Below are 8,844 nucleotides of genomic sequence, written 5' to 3'. Positions count from 1 at the left end.
CTCCGTTACGCTACAATCAAAAATGCCTACGTGCTGTAATGTGAGAGAAATGAGCCAGTGTATGGGTCCAAAAAACATTTCTCATATTAGCTCTGAAAGAATGAAGAAAAATGGAAGAAAATGCAGATTTTGTGCCTTGGTGAATTCATGATTTGTTCACAAAAATCTCCTCATGAAATTGTTCAAATAAAATGTTTTGTATATAAAAGTGGATGAAATCATTGCCTAATACGGTATGTTGGTTTTAGACATGTTGCTAAACTGTACTTTCATTTTAATTTTGTTGTATTGGGTTCTAAGACTTGATAAGATGGGTCATAACTTTCCTCCCTCCCCTCAACAATGGAATTGCTTAGTTGGCCGATTCCCTTAGGGCTGTGACAGACGGGGAGATTAGTCGCCCGCAACAAATCTCCCCGAAATGCCATGCCAACTTGGGCGTTTTCTGCGCCGCGTCTGCCATCCCACCGGTGATTTGAATTCTCGCCAGTGGGATGGCATTTCGGAGAGATTAGTCGCCCGCAACAAATCTCCCTGTCTGTCACAGCCCTTAGAGCTATGTCAGATAAGGAGATTTAGTTGCCTGCAACAAATCTCTAATCTACTCAAATGCCTTCCCACTTGTGATTAAGTGTAAGCACTCGCGGAGCAACTTACTCGCCTGTGATAGATTGCTCTTATCGCAGGTGAGTAAGGGCTCTGGCACACGGGGAGATTAGTCGCCTGCGACAAATCTCCCTGTTCGCGGGCGACTAATCTCCCCGAGAGCCCTAACTGCTCCAAAAAGGTTTTCCACCAGCAATAATAGAGGATGCCGGTGGAAAGCCCTTCGCATTGCTTCGGTTTCCAAAGTCGTGCAAAGTTTCCTCCTGCAGGCGACTTCTATTGATGCCGGTGGAAACCCTTTTCGGAGCGGTTACTTGCCCATGATAGAAGCGAGGAGGTGGGAAGGCATTTGGAGGAGATTATTCATCCACGATAGGGATGATTTGCTGCGGGCGACTAATCTCGTCGGTCATTGCCCTTATACTGCACCAGCAGGCCATAACCCTAATACAACTGTAAACATTTTCTAAAATGGGGAGATGCCATTGTTATTTCTAAACTTCTTTTGCTGACTCGGTTCTACTGTATGGCAGTTTAGGCAAGGCAGTTCACCGTTCGTCATTGTTAGAACATTTTGACACCGCCACAGTTGTACATTTATTGCATTTCAAAATGTTGTGTTCTCTAAGTTATTAAGCTACAGCCCAAAAAATGTGGAATGTGTTTTTAATCAAAATGTAAACCGAGCAAAGGCTTGTAATGTTTCAAAGTTGTGTTAATATATTTTCTACAGTTGTTAAGTTGCTGTCTGTACTTGAGCTTTGGAAAAACTGTAACGGGCAGTAAATGTATAGTGAACATGTATATAGCAAAATTGTGTGGATGTTTTCTTTACTACAACTAAACCAGATTATTTTTGTAGTCATTACATCTTTTTACTTTAACCTCTTCAGTGTTTGTGTGACACCTTGTATGAGGTTAGGTTAATGGCACACTTGGAGATGTGTAGGGGCCCTGCATTTGTGACCCGTATAAGCCTGCTATTAGACACGGCTAGGGTCCCATTCACTTTGAATGGGGGCAGGGGATTTATAATGTGTTCTCCCTTGCCAAGGCAGCAAAATACTATCCCTACGTTCATTACTAATTTCTAGTTACATTTTTACTTTACTTTGCATGGTAAAATTAAGGGTGACACGCAGTGGGGTCTTACTGGAGACTGCCAAATATGTTGCCACTCTCCCCCCATTGATTATAATCACTTAACTGATACCCTGGGGAAGGGGCACCATATTGCAATATTTTTCGTCTTCTTAGATTTTTTCACTTTGGATTGACTGTGCATGGAGAAGAAGGATACAGAAAAATAAAATGGTGGGGTGGTAGTTCTGGAGAGGGACTCTGGGCTGTTGCCAGAGCAGTGACGAGGGGTATTTTGGCACCCCACAGCCATAATCCTATTCCTTCTTCAAAGTACAACTATGGGATCCCTTATTCGGAACCCATTATCCAGAAAGTTCCAAATTACTCGAAGGCCATCTCCCTTAGACTCCATTGTAGGCAAATAATTCTAATTTTTAAAAATGGTTTCCCTTTTCTCTGTACTAATAAAACAGTACCTGTACTTGATCCCAACTAAGATATAATTACCTCTTATTGGGGCAGAACAGCCCTATTGGGTTTATTTAATGGTTAAATGATTCCCTTTAATAATAAAACAGTACCTGTACTTGATCCCAACTAAGATATAATTACCCCTTATTGGGGCAGAACAGCCCTATTGGGTTTATTTAATGGTTAAATGATTCCCTTTTCTCTGTAATAATAAAACAGTACCTGTACTTGATCCCAACTAAGATATAATTACCCCTTATTGGGGGGCAGAACAGCCCTATTGGGTTTATTTCATGGTTAAATGATTCCCTTTTCTCTGTAATAATAAAACAGTACCTGTACTTGATCCCAACTAAGATATAATTACCCCTTATTGGGGGCAGAACAATCCTATTGGGTTTATTTCATGTTTAAATAATCTTTTTAGTAGACTAGGTATTGAGATCCAAATTACTGAAAGATCCCTTATCAGAAACCCCCCAGGTCCCGAGCATTCTGGATAATGGGTCCCATACCTGTAATACCACAGGCTTCTCTGTTCCGTTATGCCTCTGCCAGCTTTCTCAGGAAAAATCTTGAAGACAAAATACTGAAATCTGTTGCATATTGCATGCCATAATAATTTTTTAATTCCAAGAAATTAAGGCATAAAGTACTTATATAAATGAATTTTGTTACAACAGCACCACCTGCTGGTCGGTTTTCAACAGTGATCTAGTCGAGGAACATGTCAGAAGAACAAAAGAGAGGGCTGGTCTGATGTTCTTCGGATTAGAAGAGGCATGAGAAAAGCTGAGGTTTCTAATGTGTTTCCTAACCAGAAGAACATCAAACCAGCCCTCTTTCTTTCTCTTGACGACCATGTTGACTGGATCACGGATGGAAAATGACCAGCAGGTGGCGCTGTGGTGATAAAATTAATTCATATTAACTGTACATATTTCCCTTAGTAGTCAGGAGCTTATCAAGCCCATGCTTATGGACAATTCCCATTGATTATTATGGGAATGTATTAAGGAAATTTCTTTATTGTTGCCAATACCAATCTTGAAAAAGTATTAATGCGCCTGGAAATTTTTTTTTCTTTATAACCTTTGTCTCATAAATAACTTCTTATTTGTGGAGCTTTTGTAATGACTGTAACAATCTCCTTAGGAGTGCTGTGTTCCCTTCTTTTCTATGGTCTTTCCACAGCCTCTGGGAGGGTCCTCCAAAAATATTTCTGGTTAGAGCAGTTACACAGGCCAGAGTTGTGTTATGAACTGTAAGTCCTGATTCTCTGAGCATTCCTGTATTGTGTTTCCTTAATGGTTATTGAGAACCATTGCTTTGAAAGATGACAGGGACTTTGTCCTTATATTTTTTATATTATTGTATTTACATTTAAGCATAGCCTTAAGTAATTACTGTATTTTTGTGCCATTTTATATACTGTCTTTGCCTTCTAGCATATTTACATTTTGCTTGTGTGGCTCCTTCAGAGCAAGTCGGTGGCTTATCTGCCCGTGTAAGGGCCCAGTCCGACGGCCTATCCAATATCTGGCTGAACATTGCCGTTGAGAGAAGGACCACATAAGCTTGTTGATGTGGCCCTCTACCGATGTCCTGCATTGCCACCTATTATGATCTGTTCATTTGGCCTTTCAATCTTCGTGGTCAATGGCCATGCCAGAAAAAAGTGGCTTGTTCTGTATTTCAGCCCATAGGCCAGTGGTGGGCAAACTTTTTGGCTTTACGTTACGCCGTCTCCACTCGTTAGTCCAAGTCTCGCGTGATGAGACTTGCGGAGTCAGCGGGCCGGATTAAAAAGCAAACGAGCCAAGCGTGGCCCGCAGGCCGTAGTTTGCCCACCCCTGCCATAGGCTTTCAAGTCTGCAAAGGGACATATCAACCATCAATTCTTCCTAAGGAGTGAATGGTTCTCTTGACCAGCTTTGTAAAGTTTTTCATCCCTTACTGCCACGTTTGGTGTTGGCACATTTTGATCTATCCTCACTGTTGCCAGAATACATGTGTGCTGTATAAATGAAAACGTAGAAGGTAAGACACGGCTCAGCACAGTGGTACTTTGTTAGTTACGTTCCTACAGTGACACTTTCACCGTGTGGCAAAAATGACAAATCTGTGGTGGTTGTCAGACTGTTATCTTTACAGTTTCTCTACATACAATACTGCAATAAAGTTGAATTACTCATTAGATTACGTTTATATACACAGTTAATATACAAGGTCATGGTTTATTTTGCTCCTCTGGTTACACTTTAGGGCTGTGACAGACGCGCAACAAATCTCCCTTGTCGCGGGCAACTAATCTCCCCGAAATGCCATCCCACCGGCTAGAATGTAAATCGCTGGTGGGATGGCATACATGTCGCCAAAATCCCCGAAGTTTCCTCTCAAGGCAACTTAGCCGATTTCAGAAAATCGCTGCGCTGCTTATGCCATCCCACTGGCAATTTTACATTCTCGCCAGTGGGATGGCATTTCGGGGAGATTAGTCGCTCGCGACAAGGGAGATTTGTCGTGGGGGACTAATCTCCCCGTCTGTCACAGCCCTAACTGTACACATCTCATTTTCTTTAAATAAAGTGCTCATATAGAGGCTTATAAAAGCCGCTGACGTTGCTACTCTCCATGCCTGCCCAACTGTTATTGCTCTCAAAATTAGACAGATATCAGTGGCCATATTTGAATATCCCATTGGCTGAGCAGTGCCATGTTGTGTTGACAGTGTTTCCCCAGGAGTGAGGTGCCTGGCTTCCCTTGGTGGGGAAAAGAGTTATGTGGTACTCAGCCAAACTGTATCCACAGCCATGCAGTATGGTAACCCCTAGGCCAGCAATCTGATGAACCCAGTTTGTAAGGTGACTATACACAGCCCTAGAGGGATAGGATCAATAAGGAACTACTTACTATATCTCTGTTTCGTTCCATAAGCGCTCAGTGTTCCCTCGTGTTCTGCAGTAGCAGACATCCATCTTTTATTTTTAATTTAAAATTCTATTTGTACTGAAGTAAACCTCTTTATTCTCTCGGCTAACTTAGTTCTAAAGCATGCTTTCCTTTTCATAGTGGTATAAATGCAAACAAGAGCAGTTGCTCTGTTATAAGGATCTGTAATAAAGAGATTTCTAGCAACATGCACAGAAACTAGTTGCACAAATTCTTTGTTTTAAACTAGTTTGTCATTTCAGAAATATTACCAGCGAACATCAGAGATCCAGCACAGACAAAAACTCTTATTACATGTTCCTATTTGCCTTTATAGCATCGTGGGACTTAACTTTAGGCATGCGCCTAAGTATAATGACTGCCTACCCACTCCTCAGCCAAAGACTTTGGCTAAATACTCAGCTGTATGCCAACCTTTGTTTGCCTTTTTAAAGGAACAGTTCAGTGTAAACATAAAACTGGGTAAAATAGATTTCGCAAAATAAAAAATGTTTTCAATATAGTTAGTTAGGCAAAAATGTAATCTATATAGACTGGTGTGGGCAGATGTCTAACATAATGGCCAGAACACTACTTCCTCCTTTACAGCTCTTTAAGCTGTTAGCAGTCAGTAACCGATCAGTGACTTGAGGGGGGCCATATTGGACATAACTGTTCAGTTAGTTTGCATTTGAATCTGACCTGCTTGCTCACAAACTAACTGAACAGTTGTGTCCCATGTGGTTCTCCCTAAAGTCACTGACTAACAGCTTAGAGAGGAAGTAGTGTTCTGGCTATTATGTTAGACATCTGCCCACTCTAGCCTTTATAGTTTACATTTTTAGACAAGCTAATAGTCTGTCTATTTTACCCAGTTACATTTTTACCCTGAACTGTTCCCTTAAGAACTAAAGCTGATCACACACAGACATGTATATTGTATTGTTGGTTACATGGATGGTGGCTCACTGATATCCCCCTACTATTCCGTATTTTTCTGAAATGGAAGGTTAAAAATATAGGCAACACCATATACAGATTTGCTAATTCATTGCTGGAGTGACAGGGCCCTGTTGGGTAAAAATGGCTACCACTACTGACTCTACAAGCTGCCACCCATTTCCCTGATGTTCTGTTATACCACAATGTTCAGTTAATGAAAAAAGTAGCTTTTAACCCCACAGCTAATAGAATTGTGACTAATTGTTTCATGTGTGTTCTAGTGTGGCTTCTATAAACCCACGTTCTAGGTGCAGCACAAAAAGATCCTGTGGTTGAAGACCATTCTGTGCGGTGACCAGGGCAAAACTTGAAACGTTTAAAGGGGACCTGTCACCCCAAGAAATAATCCCAAATCCTTTTGAATCAGGTTAGTAGAGCAAAATAAACTTGACTTACACTATTTCAATGATTGAATTTATTTTCCCTTGATCTTGGAATTAGTAGTCAAAGCCAGCAGGCTGGTGCCATTTTGTGTACACTGTTATTAAGGCGGAGCTTTGTATCACCCCAAAATCTTATACATTTGCCATCTAGGTGGTGTATAGGAAGTGCTGAATGGAAAGTGAAAGTAATTATTATTAAAAATCTGAGCTGTCAATCATATATATGATTGATTGACAGCTCAGATTTTTAAATACATTTATAACAGGTATAGGTGATTTAATTAAACATGAAACACAAATTATTTTTTTAATTAAATCATCTATACCTGTTATAAATGTATTTAAAAATCTGAGATGTCAATCATATATTGCCTGCCCCGCCTCTATGCCTGCGGCATAGAGGCGGGGCAGGCAATATATGATTGACAGCTCAGATTTTTAAAAACAATTACTTTCACTTTCCATTTAGCACTTCCTATTCCTATATTTTTTTAATCTTCAAAGGACTTTTATCACCCCAAAATCTTTTGCCATCTAGGTGATGTATAGGAAGTGCTGAATGGAAAGTAAAAGTAATTGTTATTAAAAATCTGAGCAGTCAATATATGATTGACAGCTCAGATTTTTAAATACATTTATAACAGGTATAGATGATTTAATTAAAAAAAAATAATTTGTGTTTCATGTTTAATCTTCAAAGGACTTTTATTATACAACTTTTTATGTGTGGGTGACAGGTCCCCTTTAATCTTTACATACCAGTGTGTCAACCACCATAGATTCCACCTTTTCAAGTTTGCCACTCTGTGTGTTCACTGGCAGCTTACGGTACCGCCCAATGAGTAGGTATGAGAAGGCAAGGGGTAAGTAGGCTGATCCACGAACATGTACGAAATGCGCCACTACTTTGAAAATGGTTCTGTGTTATTACATAAAGGTGATTGATGGTGTCATACATTTAAATCTGTATTTTTCTAAAATGGAAGACTGTAAATCTAGATACAGATAAGCCACAATATGGGCCGTGCTACATCGACGCTGGGGCACCAGTGTCCCATTGGTGTAAATTCATTATATTCCCTTTTTTTCTGTCTAAAATGGTTTTTGGATGATTTGTGATATTTTTTTTTCCCCTTAAGGCAAAAGACTTGTATAAAACAATCACAAAGCGAACTTTATACTGTATATATTTTTTTGTTGTAAATAACGTTCCAGAATATATATATTGCTATTTAATGTTTGCTCCGAAGCTCGTCTTCTACACTTTCAGTGTCGTCTGTTTTAAAATTTTCATGGTTAAGTGGAAAATAGAAAAAAAAGACAAAAAAAAAAACAATTTTAGAATTCTGTTAACGGCAGATTCAGTGTCTTCAATTTTTTAATATGTGAATTATTTTGTTATTGAAACTTAGCAAATCATCAAGTTTTGCCATTCTTTAATAAAATGGTGCTTCTAAATTCTAAAGTGGTCTGTGTATTTTGTTCATGTTTTGGTTTTTTTTTTTTAAGATAGTCTGAAAAGTCAACATCATTTTGGTTGAATAAGGTTGAAAACGAGAATCTCATCCATCAAATTGAACCTTTTATGTTTGTTAATGGACCAAATGATGTCTCAGGCAGTGTTGGTAGGCAGTATCCAGTCGTATCATTGGACACACCATTAGGCCCCTTAAGGGCTGTGACAGACGGGGAGATTAGTCGCCCGCGACAAATCTCCCTTGTCACGGGCGACTGATCTCCCCGAAATGCCATCCCACCGGCTTGAATGTAAATCGCCGGTGGGATGGCATACGCAGCGCTGAAATGGCCGAAGTTGCCCTGAGCAAATAACTGCGCCGCGTATGCCATCCCACCGGCAATTTACATTCTCGCCGGTGGGATGACATTTCGGGGAGATCAGTCGCCCGTGACAAGGGAGATTTGTTGCGGGCGACTAATCTCCCCGTCTGTCACAGCCCTTAAGGGGCCTAATGGTGTGTCCAATGATAGGGCTGGATACTGTCTATCAACACTGCCTGAATGCTGTTCCTTTAGGGCTGTGACAGATGGGGAGATTAGTCGCCCATGACAAATCTTCCCGAAATGCCATCCCACCGGTGAGAATGTAAATCGCTGGTGGGTTGGCATACCCAGCGCGGTGATTTGCTCAAGGCAACTTAGGTGATTTTGGCGCTGCATATGCTATCCCACCGGTGATTTACATTCAAGCCGGTGGGATGGCATTTCGGGGAGATAAGTCGCCCGCGACAAGGAAGATTTCTCGTGGGCGACTAATCTCCCCGTTTGCCCTAAAGGAAAAGTCAACATCATTTTGGTTGGATAAAGTTGAAAACAAGACTCTCATCCATCAAATTTAACTTTCCTGTAG

The sequence above is a fragment of the Xenopus tropicalis genome, chromosome 4 (assembly GCF_000004195.4).
Source record: "Xenopus tropicalis strain Nigerian chromosome 4, UCB_Xtro_10.0, whole genome shotgun sequence".
NCBI lineage: Eukaryota > Metazoa > Chordata > Amphibia > Anura > Pipidae > Xenopus > Xenopus tropicalis.
This window is presented reverse-complemented; position numbering follows the sequence as displayed.